Source organism: Tachypleus tridentatus, chromosome 11 (assembly GCF_004210375.1).
Source record: "Tachypleus tridentatus isolate NWPU-2018 chromosome 11, ASM421037v1, whole genome shotgun sequence".
NCBI classification, from domain to species: domain Eukaryota; kingdom Metazoa; phylum Arthropoda; class Merostomata; order Xiphosura; family Limulidae; genus Tachypleus; species Tachypleus tridentatus.
The window spans coordinates 37,742,288-37,761,139 of NC_134835.1; the positions used below are offsets into that span (position 1 = coordinate 37,742,288).

At 31.8% G+C, this 18,852-nt stretch overlaps 2 long non-coding RNA genes across 3 annotated transcripts in view; both read left to right on the forward strand.

The window, feature by feature from the left end:
* The first annotated feature begins 646 nt into the window (after window positions 1–646).
* Window positions 647–18,852, forward strand: part of LOC143231946 (uncharacterized) — a 36,046-nt gene continuing 17,840 nt past the window's right edge. Inside the window, exon 1 of one of the 2 annotated variants that reach the window (XR_013017304.1) lies at window positions 647–1,192. This is a non-coding gene — a long non-coding RNA (uncharacterized LOC143231946). The remainder of the gene's footprint in view (window positions 1,193–18,852) is intronic. The other variant, XR_013017300.1, reaches the window with a different exon arrangement.
* LOC143231951 (uncharacterized) lies at window positions 7,439–12,909 on the forward strand. The gene is made up of 2 exons (XR_013017310.1): window positions 7,439–8,320; window positions 11,082–12,909. It is a non-coding gene; the product is annotated as an uncharacterized LOC143231951 (long non-coding RNA).

Here is an 18,852-nt window from a genome sequence, read left to right on the forward strand (position 1 = left end):
ATTTTTACAAATCTAAATGATCAATTAGTTAAACGTATTGAGTTTGAATGTCTTTATCACACCGCCACTAAATCACATTTATCAGTATTATATCTGCTTTATACTCACGGTCAACATCTTTGATTAATTTGAATATTTTGACCCAAATCAACACAAAAGACTAGAAACTATGTCTAAAAATTATGAAAAATTAGCCTCTCCAATCGTAATTAACAGAAGCAGTGACTCAAGGTTTTTCGGTTGAAAACAAGTGGTGTACAAGGAACTAACTGCTTATTATATCGTTTCTGGTTATAATGGTATATATTTTTTACATTTTAAAGAAATAAAATAGATTTTTCATACATTTGAGTTTGGGTTTTGACAACAAATATAATTAAGCAAAAAAAATACTTCTTAATGATAATTCTGTCATAATATCTTACTTTCTGTTTATAAGATGAAATATCAATATTTGTCAGGCTTCCCAGTACTTAACTAAATTTTGAAATTCTTTTCCTAACATTAACGTTGCTAAGATACTCTTGCAGTAGAATCATTATTGGTTGAATTCTCCAAAGTAGCTGTCCAATCAGAGTCGTAGAAAATATTCATGTATCAATACATATATGTTATTCCTTTTTAATAATTGTTTTCCCGCAAGACATTAAAAGAAAAAATTGGAGATATTAACAAAAAATCAAGAGTTCGAATTCCCCCGTATGTAGAATTTTTATATTGGAAATGTTGGAGGCAATGAAAAGAATTGCAGGCCATGGGAAAAACATTTGTATAAAGAGGGCAGCACTGAATGAGAAAATAATGTGCGAATAGTCACTTATTTGTCACCAATACAATTTGAGTGTATTTAAGCAAATTGGAAAATGGTTACGTTAAAATGAAATTCCTGTACCTTAAATTTGAAGACATTTCATGCTCATTAGTTTAGTTTAGGGGAAATATTTTAGGTTTTCTGGCAATGTAGAAAATGGTTCAGTAAACCTTCACAAAAGTTTTTTTCCTTGAATCACGTGCGCATATTTGACACCATTTCCTAACGTTCTCTTCGGTAACTTTTTTGTCTTTTTGGAGGGATCACTTCATTTGTATCTTCTTCAGGCAGTAATTCATCAGTAAGCAACTTCAGAAATTCACGTCTTGCTCTTTTTTGGTACTTTGATGCGAATTCTGGATGGCGCTGGCGATAGAGAAGGTAAGCATTGTATGCGGCAGCATCAAGAATGTTATAAAATAGTGCCATTGGCCACCTTCTGGTCTTTCTTTTTGTGGAAAAGAATCCAAATATTTGGTCTAGTGTATCGACTCCTCTTTTGGTGGAGTTATAGTGTGATATTATTTCAGGTTTTCCTGTTTCATCATCGATTGAGGGCTCTCTATGCAACGTAGATAAGAATATTCTAGAATGCTCGAGAACATTATAGAGTGTTCTAGAATGTTCTAGAACACAAAATGTCATATCAATATATTATTTGATTGTTTACCAGAAATGTAATTGAGTTTTAAACGGGGTCAAGAATGACCCCCAATGTGGAAAACGTGAATTTCGACATTAGACAAGGGGTGTAATACCCCATTTGCATAAAATACATGTTAAACGTATTAGTATAGTATGTTATTAGTATGGATTAAATTAGGTACATTTTTAGGCCCGAAAGTCACACCTTTGATATTTCTATAACAACTTAAACACAAGTGGGCCCATTTTTGACCCCCACCGTGTGTATGAGGGTTAAGGATAAAAATATTTAGCTTTGTTACTTTAGTATTTGTTTTTGACCAGCATTTGGAGTGAAAGGTAAAATTCCATGAAACTGGTATAATTTAATGACAAGTAGTAAATTGAATGATAACTTGACTCATATTTATTTTAAGACTCAGAAATTTGTTACTTACGAAGGTTAAGATTCTTTTCTTTTGTTATATGTATATACATGGTTGTTATGAAATAAATTATGTGATATTAACTGCTATTATAGTGATTTTAATAGTTGTTGATGCTTTGAATCAGATATTAGTATTACCTGTCGTTACTCAATAAATCTGATGATCATTGATGCAAATGACCCCCAAATAAAACATGTTTAACCAAAATTACTAGAAATTTATATATGCAAGATGATATATACAAATATGCTATAATTATGATGTTGCATTAATTTTGTTCTTGAAAGTCAAAAGGCCTCATTTACTTAATCTGATATTAACTTTACCCTAAAACTATTACACCGGTTTTTTAAATGTTTTAGATGTAACAGCCAAAATGGAAATGTATACTGTAACGATTGTTCTCCATTAAATCACTTGAGACTACTCGGATTTATTACATCCTGGTGGATATGATATTGGTAGTTGTACACGATCTGCACAAATTACACAATTATCGTCACTATTGCGACATGTAGGTTGATTAATTAAATGTTTGAAACGAAACTCAGGTTCAGTTTGCTTTTGTAAAGATAAACCAACTGTTTCGTTTTTGACTAAGTCACCTGACTTTGTTTAGTGCTTGAAAAGGAACAAGAAATTTAGTTTTAGAAAGTGGAAATTCATGTGTTGAAATAAGTATTTTGATATGAAATATTTTCTTTGCAGATTTCTTAACTCCGATTTTGAATTGAAATTGTTTGAGAAATCTTTTTGTGGTTTTCATGGTGAAGAGAAGTAACTGAATTGAGGTTGGTTTTTTAAATTCCATACTTTCGATGCTTGTATTGAAGTTTTGCAATTGGTGTAAATTTGGTAAGTGGGAGGAAGAGGCGGTTTTGTTCTTGGGTGTAGTACATGATAAAATAAATATTTTAGGAAAACATTTCATAAATTTTAAAAGATTTGCTAATACTTTTAATACTAGACAAACAAAAAATAGAGATATTTTACCTTCTTCTTTGAAACTTTCCTTGTAACAATTCAAGCTTTTAGGCTTGTTCCTAGTTTTTCTTTTTTTGTTATCCTAGTGAAACAAATATATATATTTAACCAAACCTCTGTCTGTCTATAAAGTTAAGATAAAGCCATACAATTGGTTCTCTGCGTTCTGTCTATGACGGGTATCGAAACTAGATCTTTAATGTTGTAAGTCCGTATATATATCGTTTGTCACTGGGAGTAATATCCAAAATATCGAAAAGATTTTATTGTGGATATGAATAATACTGTATTATATGCCTTTTATTTTCTTCTTTTACCGGATTCGTAACTTTCACTGTTCAAGAAATAGTTACACTGAGAATCTTCGATATCCGTTGTGAGCGGAGCAAAGATAACCAGTTGTGTAAATTTGTGCTTAATTACAAAATATCAATCATTCAATTAACGTTTGTCGCCTTTTAAAGTAGCTTGTAGTAAGGGAGCAAAAGAAACTGGTTGCGTACAGCCACTAGGAACTGTGAGAAGATATAAAGACTTATAGATATGAAAAAGTAAGTTAAAGTTTGAAGTTATATCATAAATAAACTGTATTTTTATTATAATAACAACAAAACTATAATTAGAATAACATATTAATTTAAAAAGGAAAATATACTAAGTGGTTATTTTTTAATAAATAGTTTATATATGGATTGTATGATGTGTGTATACATATGGCCAGCATATGTATTTATTATTGATTGTTTATGTTTAGTTGAGAAAACGGTTTGCATGTTTTATTTTGTCGCAGCGTTTTAGTAAAACAGCCCGGTTTGGCCATGTGGTTAAGACACCCGACTCGTAATCTGAGAATCACGGGTTCGACTCCCCGTCACACCAAAGAAGCTCGTTCTTTAAGCGGTGAGGGCGTTACAATGGCAACATTTAATGTAAAAATGTACTTGTTATAAATCAATAATGATGTACCATTTCTACAGTCTACTGCTGGTGCAGCAGGAAACACTCAGACCTACAACACCAAAAGAAGGTTCTCAAATTTACCCGGTGGACTCAACAGATAACCCGATGTGGCTTTGTTGTAAGAAAAACACATCTTTAGAGTTTAAGGTTGCTTCGGTAAATATGAAAAACAGAACCACAGTTATTAAAATGTTAATATTATTTTTAGCGAAAATGAAATTTATGAATATAATTTACGTTCAATTCAAATTTACAGCTGACTTCATTTTGTGATAACCGAAAAGAAAATCCGTTAACAACTTAGTCCAACAAAACTTATAATGTAGGAATGGCCAGGTGGTGAGGGCGTTCGACCTTCTATTCATTGGTAAAATAGTAACCAAGAGTTTGACATATGGTATTTCCCATAATGCACTTATTAATGTTTATCTTAATGTTTCGTTTGTGTTTATGGCATAAAATACGTAAAATTATTCTGAAACTTGATGTAACGAAAAGCTGAATACAAGAGAAAAAGGAGGCTGATAAAAAAACAAACAAACATGGTTACAAAACAATAAAATAACACAGACAGCCTTAACGTCTATAATAAGTGAAGAGAGAACAGGCGTGGAAGTGTTCGAAGTACTGTCCATACAACACGAGATACTGGCGATGGTTGTGAGAATAATAATAAAAACTTTTCTTAACAGACAGCTGTTAAAGCATCCGAAGTAATGTCTCCAAAACAAAAGCTGAAGAAATGGCGCATAATACAACAGAAAGTACAAAAATCCATTTCAAATCCTTCCTAAGTTTTAGACACAACCGTTCTTTATTTACAACTGTTAAATAGATACGGACAACTATCAGCAGTAGTTACCACTCTTAAGTAACTATTCTTAACCGAATAACGACACTGATTAAGGTAGTTAAAACATTCTACAATTAAAAGCATGTAACGTGTTCAGCGATACATTGTGGCTCGAACATGGGGCCATTAGTCAGTGACCTCCAACACTCGACATTAAACAACACCCAGCATTACTATCACGTATAGTAATTTGTAAGACCCGGAGAAATTTTACGTAACTTGTGATCTTTTATGTCATGATGTAATTAGTACAGGTGTTTTCTTGTAATATTTTCTTCTAACTGAAATTCACAAAAATCTCATTGCATATATTGCTTACTTCGCACATTATAATAAAACATATTCTTTCCATTTATTCCAAGTTGCTTTGTGTCTCTGTGTAAGGAAATTCAAATTCGTAGTCGGCTTTTAATTACCGTCTCGTGTAAAATATACTTTAAAAAATAAACTAGCAAAAACACTTCGTTTCAGTAAAAGTTTTAACGTTGGGAAGATTCCAAATGCATTTCTTGTTTATCTGGAGTTTTCTCATTTAATTACTATAAAGACGTATTTCTACAAAACAGATTATGTCCCTCAAATTTTTACATGAAAAGATGAAAAGAATAAAAACCAAAGTATGTCTATATTCATAACTTACATTCATGATTTCCGTTAACGTGTATCTACAAGAGCAGTTGATGATGTGTTGTGGTGCTAAATAAACTGAATAAAAAATTAAACAAAACTGTAAAAAGTACCAACATAACCATCTTTATGAAAACATTTAAAAAGGTGTTTTATTTGTGTTTGTACAGGAATTTTTGATGACGATAGGTATAATTCTCGATTTTTTTTTTTCTGTTTAAGAATAGTTTTACTTTTAAATTACAAGTAATGTTTACAAATCTACATGATCAATAAGTTAAATATATTGAGTTGGAATGTCTATATCACACCACCATTAAATCACATTTATCAGTCTAATATCTGCTTCATACTCACGGTCAATATCTTTGATGAATTTGAATATTTTCACCCAAATTAACACAAAAGACTAGAAACTATGTCTAAAAATTATGAAAAACATTCCAACAGAAGTAACTTCGTACTTCTTTAATAAAATAGCTGTGTTTGTTTGTCTGGAGCGAAGAGATGTAACACTTAATCATGTTCACATAACCAGGGGCGTAGATTTTTTACACCCGATGGGGGGGATGATTTTTGCAACCACTTATGTGGACTGTTCAATTTGCAAATTGGTAATTTGCTGTAAACATGCAGTCACAGAGTAATCTTGTTGCCACAATACTTGCATGTATACTTAGGTCCTCTGATTGATACTTACGAACTATCGCCTAGATCGAAAAGCTTAGGAGCACACTTATGTTAAAGATGTACATTTCGGCTACTTAAAAAGCTTACATCTAGGCCTAATTATGTAATTCGATTGGTAAGAACACGAGAATCACAAGAACAAACACACAATTTGTAGGCTTGTGATATAATTAAACAATTCAACAGACCAAACTGTAGGGGGAGATAATTGTATGCACCATACCTCCACCTAAAATAAAAGGGGGATGTATACCCCATCTCCCCGGATCTACACCCCTGCACATAACTCAGTAACCCATAACATACTTTGGGGGAAAAAGGAGCTCAAACTGTACTTCATTTTTAATTAAAATTTTAATACCAATATCAGACGTCTTTACAATACATTTTTCTTAAGTGGGATTTTCGTCATCATGAATCAGCACAACGATTTCTTGCTGGTTTCATTTCCACAATTTGTTTTTCTAGTATACAACATTACATTAGAAATGGCCCCTATCAAGAACTCATACAACCCAAATTAAAATATCACCTGTATAAGTTTTACACTCTGATTTTATCCCCTAAAGATACAATCGTACCACTTTAGCCTCTCCAATCGTAATTAACAGAAGCAGTGACTGAGGATTTTTCGGTTGGAAACAAGTGGTGTACAAGGAACATCTTATTGTTTCGTTTCTGGTTGTAATATTATATGTTTTTCACATTTTTAAGAGATAAAATAGATTATTCATACATTTGAGTTTCGGTTTTGACAGCAAATATAATTAAGCAAAAAAAAAATACTTCTTAATGATAATTCTGTCATGATATCTTACTTGTCTCTTTATAAGATGAAATATCAGTATTTGTTAGGCTTCTTAGCATTGGGTTGAGGAATAATTCGTAAGCGTTTTTTCAAGTTAAAAAATATATTCATAAATGAAACCTTTTGCAAAATATTTCATGTCATTTGGTAGATAATTTTTTGCTCTAATAGATGGTGTGTTTGATTTTCATATGTCTTTAATTTTTGCTTTCATTTTCAGCTCATTAAATGGAATGTCAAGTGGACAAAATCGAGCGTTTTCGACACCATCTGCTTTTCGCATTTAATTTCTTGCAATTTCGTTTAAAACAATGCATACTATATACCTAGGTATTATATGAAATAAAGTATCATAATAAATGTTTTGGGTGTAATGTGTTCATGCATTGAAGTATTGTATAGTCTTGCATGTAATGCTTGAATGAAATTATTTAAAAACGCTCACGAATTATTCCTTAACCTAATACTTGACTAAATTTCTGAAATTCTTTTCCAGACATTAACGTTGCTAAGATACTCTTATAGTTTAATTTTATTGGTTGAATTCTACTAAGTAGGTGTCCAATCACAGTCGTAGAAAATATTCAGGTAACAATACATGTATGTTATTCTTTTTTTAATGAGTGTTTTCCCGCAAGACATTATAAGAAAAAATTGGATAGATATTAACAAAGAATCGGGAGTTCGAATCTCCCCGTCACTTAACATGCTCTTTTATCTTTTCTAGTGTGTGTTCTTTCATCCATAAGGACGCTATAGAGGGCGGTAAATTCCATTTTAGCCGCTCAAGAGTACAGGCGAAGTTCTTTAAGCATATAGATGTGCCGGGCCGCGATTTACTTGTACACGAGAAAACCTCTGACGAAGCTGTACGATTTTTATTTTGTAGAATTTTTATATTGGAGAAGTTGGAGGCAATGAAAAGAATTGTAGATCATGGGAAATGGAAGCAGTATTCTGAGGGAGCTTAACTTATTTATATGCAAAGGATATATCAGATGACAGTGACTTTCAGGAAGGTAGAAAGAGTGCTATTAGTATTTGAGTAAAAAAATAACGAATTTAGTTGTAATGAGCCTATTATGTTGACAAACAAATTTCAGAATTTGGCTTCTGCAATGTGGACTGTTGGTAAGAATGAAAATAAAAGGATCAGAGAAGGATGTGGAATTTGTGGGTGATTTATTGACAAGATATATGGATAGAATAATCTCTGTGTAAATGAAGTTACAAGTAGGTCACTAGGTTTTAGTAAGTAAACTGTAAGGATGAGCGGACTGATGGACTTGTATCAACTAGTTCAGAGGAGGGAGGGTGCTTTTTGGAATGGGTGGTTTATTTTTAAATACTGTAGCAACTGGCTTGTTTTCTAAGACTATTAACTCAACTATAAAGGAGGATTTAAACTGAAACTAAACAGTGGTGAGGGCCATAAAAAACTAAACACAAAAAGAATAAGAATAAAGTGACGTTGTTATTTTAGAAATGACCCTGACTAAAATGAGGATCTATACGTAAGTATATCCAAACCTTTTTAACTACTTCAAAAGAATATTGATACTGTTTGTCTCTATACTGTTCCATTGTATACAATGTCCCATGCTATTGGTTCATTTTGAGTGCTTCTTGAAGTAAATTTTACTTTTGTGATCCCTTCACTGTTTCAGTGCTGGATTATAGTTGTATCAACTTGTATGGGAATAGAATTTAGCATTCAACATTTTCATGGACTGAAATATATTTCTGATAGATACTTCCTTTCACACTTCTCACCCTTTTTTTAGCGCATCATTTCTTTCTTTCATAATGATGGTTGAATACAGAGGGAGTGAGCTGTGCTATTAATGAGTCACATTTCATATTGTGGAGGTTTTTTTTGTACTTATTAGTATGTGGCAATTCCATGTATAAACATGAGCTTAGATGAAAGTCTTGAAGATAGTGGGAAGTATAAAGAGGGCAGCACTGAATGAGAATAGTATGTGCGAATAGTCACTTATTTGTCACCAATACAATTTCAGTGCATTTAAGCAAATTGGAAAGTCCTTACATTAAAATGAAATTCTTGCACCTCACATTTGAAGGCTTTTAATGCTCTGTAGTTTAGTATTGTGGAAATATTTTGGGTTTTCTGGCAGTGTAGAAAATGGTTGAGTAAACCTTTACAAAAATAAAAATTTCTGTCAGCTGATTAAAATGCCAGTGATGTGGGAGTGGGGTGGAATGAATATGTCTTTGTACATATGCTGACATTATGAGGAGGTCAACTTGCAGAAAGTGTAGAGAAAACCTGTGAAAAGAATTGTTAGTTTCATCTTTAATATTATAAATTTAACATTTTAAATGTTTTTGTCTTTGGATGGGATGGTTGAACTGTGTTAAATTCAAGTAAACGACTTATTATTTATCACAAATGTGCTTTTGTTAAAATGTTTGTGTATGTTGATTGAAAAATATTTGTTTTATGTCAATTAATTAGAGATGTAGTACAGATTTTGTGTGTTTCAGCGTATTTATCTTACTGTGGCTTATGTATCATGATATGATAAATATAAAACTATAATAGATCTACCATCCGACATTAAATGCAAGTTTTTAGTGGTCTTTTGTCAAAATATCGGAGATTACCTGTCGTTACTCAATAAATCTGATGATCATTGATGCAAATGACCCCCAAATAAAACATGTTTAACCATTATTACTAGAAATTTATATATGCAAGATGATATATACAAATATGCTATAATTATGATGTTGCATTAATTTTGTTCTTGAAAGTCAAAAGGCCTCATTTACTTAATCTGATATTAATATATTATACTTGTCTAGAACAGAGTTCAAATCAGATTATTTATAATACAAAGATATATATAAATGTTTAATATTTGCTTAAATGTTGTTGTTTCTTTATATTAAGCTACAGAAATAAGCACAACAAATACTGCAGAATAATTTTTACAAATAACATTACAACTAACTGTAGCTTAATATAAAGAAACAACAACATTTAAGCAAATATTAAACATTTCCATAATGACTTGTTTTTGCATAGAAATTATTCCAGTTACATTTATTTTGGAATAAAAAACATTTTGTTTGATACCCAAGAGAACCTTGTTTTCTACAGTAATATAGAATAAGCTAGTCTTGGTTTTATTTGCACTGACAACTGTGTTTTAATGGTAAAATACCAATATTGTTTTGCAAACACAGACCTTATAATTAAGTATAAAACACTAAGGTAGATTTTAAAATCAAAATCTAATCATTCTGATGAAACTTATTCTTAAGTTTTATACAAATACATTTGCTGTGGCTGAAAAAGAGACAACTAAAAATGTCATATGTATGATGTATAGTTAAGGATAAAAATATTTAATTTTGTGAAAGGCAAAATTCCATGAACTGTTATAATTTAATGACAAGTAGTAAATTGAATGACACCTTGATTCATATTTATTTTAAGACTTAGAAGTTTGTTACTTAAGAAGGTTATGATTCTTTTCTTTTGTTATATGTATATACATGGTTGTTATGAAATGAATCATGTTATATTAACTGCTATTACAGTAGTTTTAATAGTTGTTGATGCTTTGAATCAGATATTAGTATTTCAAAATTATTATGAAAGAAGCTTATTAAAATATCTAACATCTACTCATAACCCCATAAAATTAATAAAAATTGAGTTCTAAAACTAGTGTAAGGTCTGTTTTAAGACCTCTCTCACAGTTAAAAGAAGACAAATATATGTGTGTGTATATAAATAAAATCTAGGTTAAATATTTTCACAAAATATTTTTATGTGAAATTATTTTTGAAATTTTGTTTTAATTTGACAGTTTCCTGGTGATAGCTGTCAGTTGATTTTATATTGGTGTTACAAATCAAATCAAATACTATAAAATTAGTTTCTTTTTTATGTTAGGATGTGCCTTAATATTTCATGTTAAATCTTAAAAAAAGTGTTAACTTTGTCTTTACTAAAGTAATTTTAACATTGTTAATGTTTGTTCTTAGAAGGTTGGGGGTACATGAAGTTAATGCAGTTGATCTGGTATTGTGGTTTTAAATAATATAATGCAAGATTAGTTTCCTGTTTGTGTTATTTTATTATATGCAGTATTACTGTTATTGTGCATAACGTGGTTGGCTCTGTTCTACATTTTCTACCTTGGAGCCAAGACTTGTGGCCTCTTGCTTTTGTAACTTATTTTGTCAACTTGGATGATTTTGTTCAGCATTTCCAACAGTTTGCTTTTACTTGTTATTCAGATGAGGATCAGATGACTGTATCTTCAGACTTCATCACCTTAAACTTGTTACATTTGTCTCAAACATCCTGACATTTTTCTGTTTCCACACACGATATCCAGATTTATGCAGCTTCCTTTCTGTAGTATCTTCATGTTGAATCTTGTTCTCCTCAACAACAATCTGTATCAATAAAATCACATTTGCATAAAATATGACAAAAAATTGTATTAACTAGATAAGATTTTTGAGGATTATATCTGTACTTATTGTTATGTCAAACCACAGTATTACATTACAGGATTATATCTGTACTGTATTGTTATGTCAAACCACAGTATTACATTACAGGATTATATCTGTACTGTATTGTTATGTCAAACCACAGTATTACATTACAGGATTATATCTGTACTGTATTGTTATGTCAAACTACAGTATTACATTACAGGATTATATCTGTACTTATTGTTATGTCAAACCACAGTATTACATTACAGGATTATATCTGTACTGTATTGTTATGTCAAACCACAGTATTACATTACAGGATTATATCTGTACTGTATTGTTATGTCAAACTACAGTATTACATTACAGGATTATATCTGTACTTATTGTTATGTCAAACCACAGTATTACATTACAGGATTATATCTGTACTTATTGTTATGTCAAACTACAGTATTACATTGTTGTCACAATTTTGAATATTGAGCAATTTTAATGAAGATATTCATTTTATGTATTTCTAATTTGTTATACCTTGTTAAAAAAAACATTTCTATCATGACTGGACTGTGATTTGCACTCTCTAAGAAAAACATTACTAAAGTATAAATAAGCAAGGTGGTCTTGTGTTGAATGAGCAATGAACTTTTTCTATCACCTTCACTGTGAAGTACTTACTGCAGTGATCCAAAAATTTGGAGATAAAATATACACGTAATGTGTTTTATGCAATGACTTCCTGTTGACATTTAATTTTCTCAGTGCAATTTGTTATAAATCTCCACTTTTGGTATATGTAATTAGAATGCATTAAACATTCAAAATCTGTAATTCTGTTTGTCTTTTTACTGTTCCTAAAGTATTAAGTTGTATATTATTCCATAAGTAAACTTGTTGGGAGTATAATAGCTCCACAGAATAAAGCATCTTTATCAATAAAATTTTACACTTAGCAATATGTTAGGAATGTTCTGCTTATGCCAAAGTATAGGTCCTTTTTTGTTAAGAAACTGTCATCCATTAAGAATACAATTGACCAACTCTTGTTTCTTTTGTGGTTTGTTTTTGTATTTGAAGACTCATTATTACACATTTCAAGTCTCATCATGTGGTGCAAGACCATAAAAGGGTAAGAGCTATTAATAGAGAACAGCTTTGGAAATGAATAAAAGCAAAGTTTAGTTATAATGAGGAATAATTTATACTTCTGTGATAATGTAATTGAAATGTAACTTCTGTACATATGAACAACATAATTTAGTGGAAAGTTTAAAAGACATCGACATAGGTCACAGTCTTAGAAGTTTATTATAGTATTTTTATATATTGTCTTCATCCCTGTAAATGTTTTCATGTTAGGCCTATTTGTATGTGTAGATGTCAAATATCATGTTTTTTGACATTTTAGAGAGAACCATTCAACATAGTATTATGTATTTGATGTCAGTTATTAAATATGTGTTTATTTTATACTTTATTACTGATTTAGAAACATTTTGTGGTAGGTGAAAGTAAGTAACAGATGCAATATATGTGATAGTATTTACATAAACTTTAGGTATGCGTTTCAAAGACTGTTCAAATACAATATGCAGATTATACAATGACAAAAAAGAAACCTTATTTTTCACATGAGCATTGTATTTGGTCACAAATTACGACAATTTTTTAGTGTTTGAGAAGACATTATACAAGCTTTTTTATGTTTTAAGAGTGGACAGTAGTAATAGTAAAATATCAAATTGGTCCAAATGCAACTCAAATCTGTAAGTATTGAACATTATTGTTAAATGTATCATATTCAAGTAACACAAATAAATAAAAGAAGTTTTAATTTATGTAGAGACAAAATATACATAAATTAATTATAACCAACAATACTGTTAGCAAAAATATTGTTAAGTAAATTTTTGTTCTTTTTTACATACAAGTCTCTTTTTTTCTATATATTTTGGAATGAAAACAACAGGTATCCTGTATTCATATCCATGATTGGCCTTCCTGCTCCATTGTTTGTTTGTTTTTAACTTGTAGTCAATGTTTTGTACCCCTAAGTACCTGTACTTGGTGAGGGGACATCCGAGGGAAGTTTCTGTTCTTTCAGTTTACCTTCTCTGAGATCTAAACATCTACTCACGTGTTTGCCATGCGTGGCAACCCATGAAGGGGAGGAGAGGATCTTGGTGGTTGAGGGATCCAACCCTAACCACCACTTTAGCCTTGAATTCCTGTAGATGGGTGGCCTTGGGATGGTCCCCTTTGGGTCAGTTGGTTGGCCTCCTTGGGCTAGGGTCAACCAAGTACCAGCTATTGGAAGTTCTCAAAAGGTGTTGTGTACATTGTGTCTGATGCTGGTGTTTCTGCAGTGTCCTTGGTTGACAGTGTAGTGCGTCTCCTCATAGGGCTCTATGGTGGATGGGGTCAGAGGGCATCGAAATTTCCTTTTTTTCTTATGGATCCTCCAAACAAAAATTCAAATAAATTAGTGAAAAAACAGCCAATAGGTAAACGACCCTGTCTTGACGTTTCTGAGGAGCAATCTTTTACATCTGTTCCACCTGCTGTACCTCACTTTCTTATCCTACGTTATCTTTCAGAGAAACTTTAGGGCAAATGTTTCCCTTTTTTTATTCAGAAGGGACTGGAGGGACTTGCTGGCTCTCCAAAGTCGGTAAGGAAACTTTGATCTGGTGACATACTGGTGGAAACATCAGAAATTCTCGCTGGTTTCAAAACTCAAGGGGTTTTCTGCAGTGAGACATATTTCCACTCGCAAAGATGGAGTTATACTGCTGACCAGTATCCTCATTCTGAAATTTACATCACCACCTGCACATGCCACCATCAAGGCAGGTTATTTTAATTGCAGGGTACAGCCTTACATTCCAAACCCTCCCCCGATATTTCCAGTGTCAGAGGTTTGGTCACTTGAAGATGTCATGTCGTCGTTCCCTGACAAGGCTCATTGTAGTGGCAAGGACCGGGATGCATATGAGTGTGAAACAGATCCACATTGTGTCAATGGCAATGGCTCTCACCCTTCCTACTCATAGCTCCGAACCAGGATTGGAAAGGCCAACTTCAGGTGATTGACAGTGGTTTTTGTACTTACCTGTTAGTCTTCCTGGTGAGTTATTATAATTACCATTATGCTACAGAAAGTCCTTTATGACTTCACTTACTGTAGTTTCTCTTTTAACGTTGTAGACTAGATGTTAACATTGGTTTTATGATATTTATGTTTTTAAACTCTGTTTTGTTTTACCTTCATTTCCTCTTATGAATTTTATTGCATTTACTTTAAGCTTTTTACCGGATGTTTGGCACAGATAGCCTAGTTGCTTTGTGCCATTAAACACTAAATCAACCAACCAATCAATGTTTTATTGGTAAAGACTGTGGAACAACACTGTAATTGTGTTTATATAAGAAGAATGGAATAGAACTTTTAAACTAATGATCTGTTAATGTATCGTTTATATTTCCTGAATAAAACTGAAATACATACCAGGTTTATCTCATTTTTATTGAAGAGTATGCTACGCCACCTAGCGGACATTATTGAAGCATGTGGGGGGTTACACACGTTACTGAGTTACATATTCTGATGTGAATGTAATTGTTGCACGTTTACTGAAAGTTTTAGTTGTGGTTTGTTTTTCTTTGTTTTAATGTCTTATATAAATTCTTCCTTTTCTGTCATTGCAGCAGTTCATGAAGGAAGGAAGAATGGTTAAATCAGGTGTGTACATTACAACTGTTTGTATTGTTTTTAGTAATAGGAAATGTTGGATGGAAGGAAAACCAAACAGTCAGAGAAAGACGTGGACGATAAGTAGGTTATCAGCTATAGGTGATTACTCCAAAGAGGGGGACAATAATCAATGTTGTGAATAGGGAGGAAAAAGATTATATTACATCAATGATGGAGGATGTAACTGACAAAGCAGAAAATTTAATATAGAGAATTAGCTGAAGCGTTGTGAGTTCATAAAATAATTTAAAGAAAAAAAAGCCATGAAGTAATTTTGTCAGGGATATTGTGCTAAACTAACTGTAAGATGAAGTTATAAATAGGTCATTAGGGCTAAGTGCTAGGCTGAAATCTGTACGTAAGGATGAACACATTGACTAGATGTTTACATTTCAATAGGATAGGAGCTGACTTTTTTTCAAAGGCTACTTACTCGGCTTTAATAGAATATTTAAAAATGATCTAGATAGCAATGAGGACCAGGAGAAATTAAATTGAAAGAAACTAAAAGCAAGAGACATGTTTATTATAGGAAATAGGAATTATAATTACTAATAAGCTTAACTGTTATTATTATAATACTCGAAAGATAAAACAAATAAAATAGATGACTTTATGCCACTGGTAGGAATAGAGGATTTTGATATAATTGGAATAACTGAAACATGGTTAAATGTAAATGTTTTTGATATAGAATTTTTCTAAAATAGAGAGTTTTTGGCTATTTAAAGTGAATGAAATATTAAAGCGAGAAGAGAAGAATGGATTTGTATGTAAAGTATGGGTTACATTCTGTTCAAATTAAAGATATTAGTTTGGAGATAAAATTCATTTGGGTCTTTATTAGTGGATATAAATGGAAAGGTCTTTTAGTGGGAATTTCTTAAAAACCTCAATAGTACTGATGAAATTAGTGAGAATCTATATAATCAGATTAAGATTTCAGCTCTTAATGAAATCATGATGGAACATATATATTGGGTAATATTAAAGTCAAACCATGAGGGAGAAATGCTTTTGGAAACTGTTGAGCTTCAGTAGGCAATTCCTCAATGAACCTATTAAAACAATGCTATATAAAATATATTCCTAATTTCAAATACAGAAATGATTATAAAATTGTAGAACATCTGGATGGATATGACAAGTGCTCTATTAGGTGCAATGTTTTGTTGCAAATAGAGATAAATAACAACGATATTTGAGTCATAATTTAAAATAAAAATTGAAAGGATGTAACAAGAATAATCTGTTCTGAATTGGTCATCTGAGTTATTTGGTGAAACTGATCAGACGTGTAAACTTTTTAAAGGTAAATTCTTCAGTATTCAATGAAAAGGGTAGCTGAAAGGAAACAATAAACAGGTTGGTTCACACAGAGTTTAAGATATAAGATTTATTAAAATCATCATAAATTTAAGAAATTTGAATTGACTGGTATGACACCAGATTCATAAGATCAAAAACTTGGTGAAACAATAAATCAAAATATCAAAAGGGATATATGAGAAAAGGTTTGCTGTAGATTTAAAAATTACCAGTAATGACTTTTTAAAGTTCATTACAAGTAAAGAAAATGTTGTTTTGTCATACGTGGAGATGCTGACATCTATCAAATTGTTTTCTCTACATAAAAGAAGAGTTGTATTGGTCTGATGAAACTGTTTCAGATTCAAATTAGGGTTGTTATTGTGCTGATGCATAATAGTTTTTTTTCCATATTTGCCAATGAAAATAGTAGAACTAGTGGACATAGGTATAACTTATGAAAGGGTAGGGGTCATTTTTAGCTAAAGCAGTTTCAATTATTTAAGAGGTTGGTTTGCCTTTGGGATGGGTTATCTTCAGACGTTGTAGAAGAAGTAAATGTGAGTTCAGACAAAACGTTTGATAAGTATATGAATGACAACAACTGGTTGTAATTCTTTTTAAATTATTATAATTTAGTTTAGACGATGGCACAACCGAGATTGACTAGTGCTTTTCGAAAATGTTATGTTACAAGACGTGTCATTGTGTGCATGTCATATTGCAAAATCTATGTTGTGAGAAAATTAAGAAATTGTTAAAAAGAAATATGTCCTGATTATTTCATTGTATTCATGTTACCGAAAATCATTATTGAGTTAATTTAATATCTAAGAGCTCGTTTTAATTATTCTAGAGTATCATGCTTTTCTAGGATGGTTTAATTGAACGGTAAGGAAAGTTAATTAACTGGTAGATTACTAATTTAAACTGATTTTATTAATTATATTTATATTTGAGGAACAATGACATTTTTGTCACCAGTCATAGCAATCTGGTAACACTTCCTCTGGTGACAGAAGCAAGACATATAAATTTAGGACATAATGATGCTAGATAGGAAAGGATGTAACTGTACAACGATATGAATGCATTCTAGTGACACCTGAACCGAGTATCTAAAGACAGTTACAATCCGTGATGACGAGAAAACCCACGTGTAGAGAAAAATATATATGTAAAAACGGCTGGTTTGGGTAGAGAAAACACTATGTTCATTTCGCTACATTGTGCTTTCTCTTCCCATACCAGACGTTTTTACATACATGAAGACAGTTACATTTTTAATCAAACCGTCCGTCAGGTCTGAAAAACTGTTATATTCAGTAAAGTTTTGCTCATAAATTATACCTCTATCCAGATTAATTCCTCTATAGCAAGTCTGTCTTGAATTCTATTGGTGTTATTTCACCTTTTTACTAATAAAATCCAATACACATTTTTTTTTCAATACATTTAATACAATGACGAATACAATTTAAGCTTTTCTTAATTTATTATTTTACAATACTAAACATTAAAAGTAATATAAATAAGTACACAGATAATTTTTTTACAATTTTTTTATAATTTACTATTCACAATGAAAATTTCATAAATGTCATTTGAAGTATTTTGCATACAGTAATGTGAAAAAAGTTAGGACACTCAATGAAAGCCAGTGTATATTTGTAACATTTTTGGATATATAGACATTGAATCTCAATTTTAACAATACTGAGAGATTATAGGAAGATAACTAAACAAAACTGAAGAAAAGACCTTCTGTAAATGTCATGCTACAAAAATGCATATAAAGTTAGGAAACCCTACCCATTAATAGTTAGTGTTACCCTCTTTGGCTGAAATAACTGCAGTGAGAAGCTTCTTGTCGCCATCTACCAGTGTCCGATTTAAAAAGATATCAAAAGAGTTTGAAATCAGCCATTCAACTGTCCGGAAAATAGTCAACAAGTGGAAGGCTTTCAAAACAACTGCCAACATCCCCAGGTCCGGGCGTCCAAGCAAGTTCAACATGAGAGTAACTGCAAGATGCTAAAAGAGGTCTTCAAACACCCTAACATGTCATCACGGGACCTACAGCAGGCTCTGGCTACTGTTCATGTAAAAGTGCGTGCCTCTACAATCACAAAGAGACTGCAGAAGTGTAACTTGCATGGGAGGTGTGCAAGGAAGAAACCTTTGGCTCTCTAAGAGAAACATCAAGGCCAGACTGAAGTATGCCAGAGAGAATGTAGACAAAGACCAGGACTTCCGGGAATAATGTTCTTTGGACAGATTAGTCCAAAATTGAATTATTTTGACACCATAACAGAGGACATGTTTGACGTAAACCAAATACAGCGTTCCAGGAAAAGAACCTCATGCCCACTGTAAAGCATGGAGGTGGAAGTGTCATGGTTTGGGGCTGCTTTGCTACAGCAGGACCTGAACAGCTCACAATAACAGAATCTACTATGAATTCTACTGTGTATCAGAGGGCGCTTGGGGATCATGTGA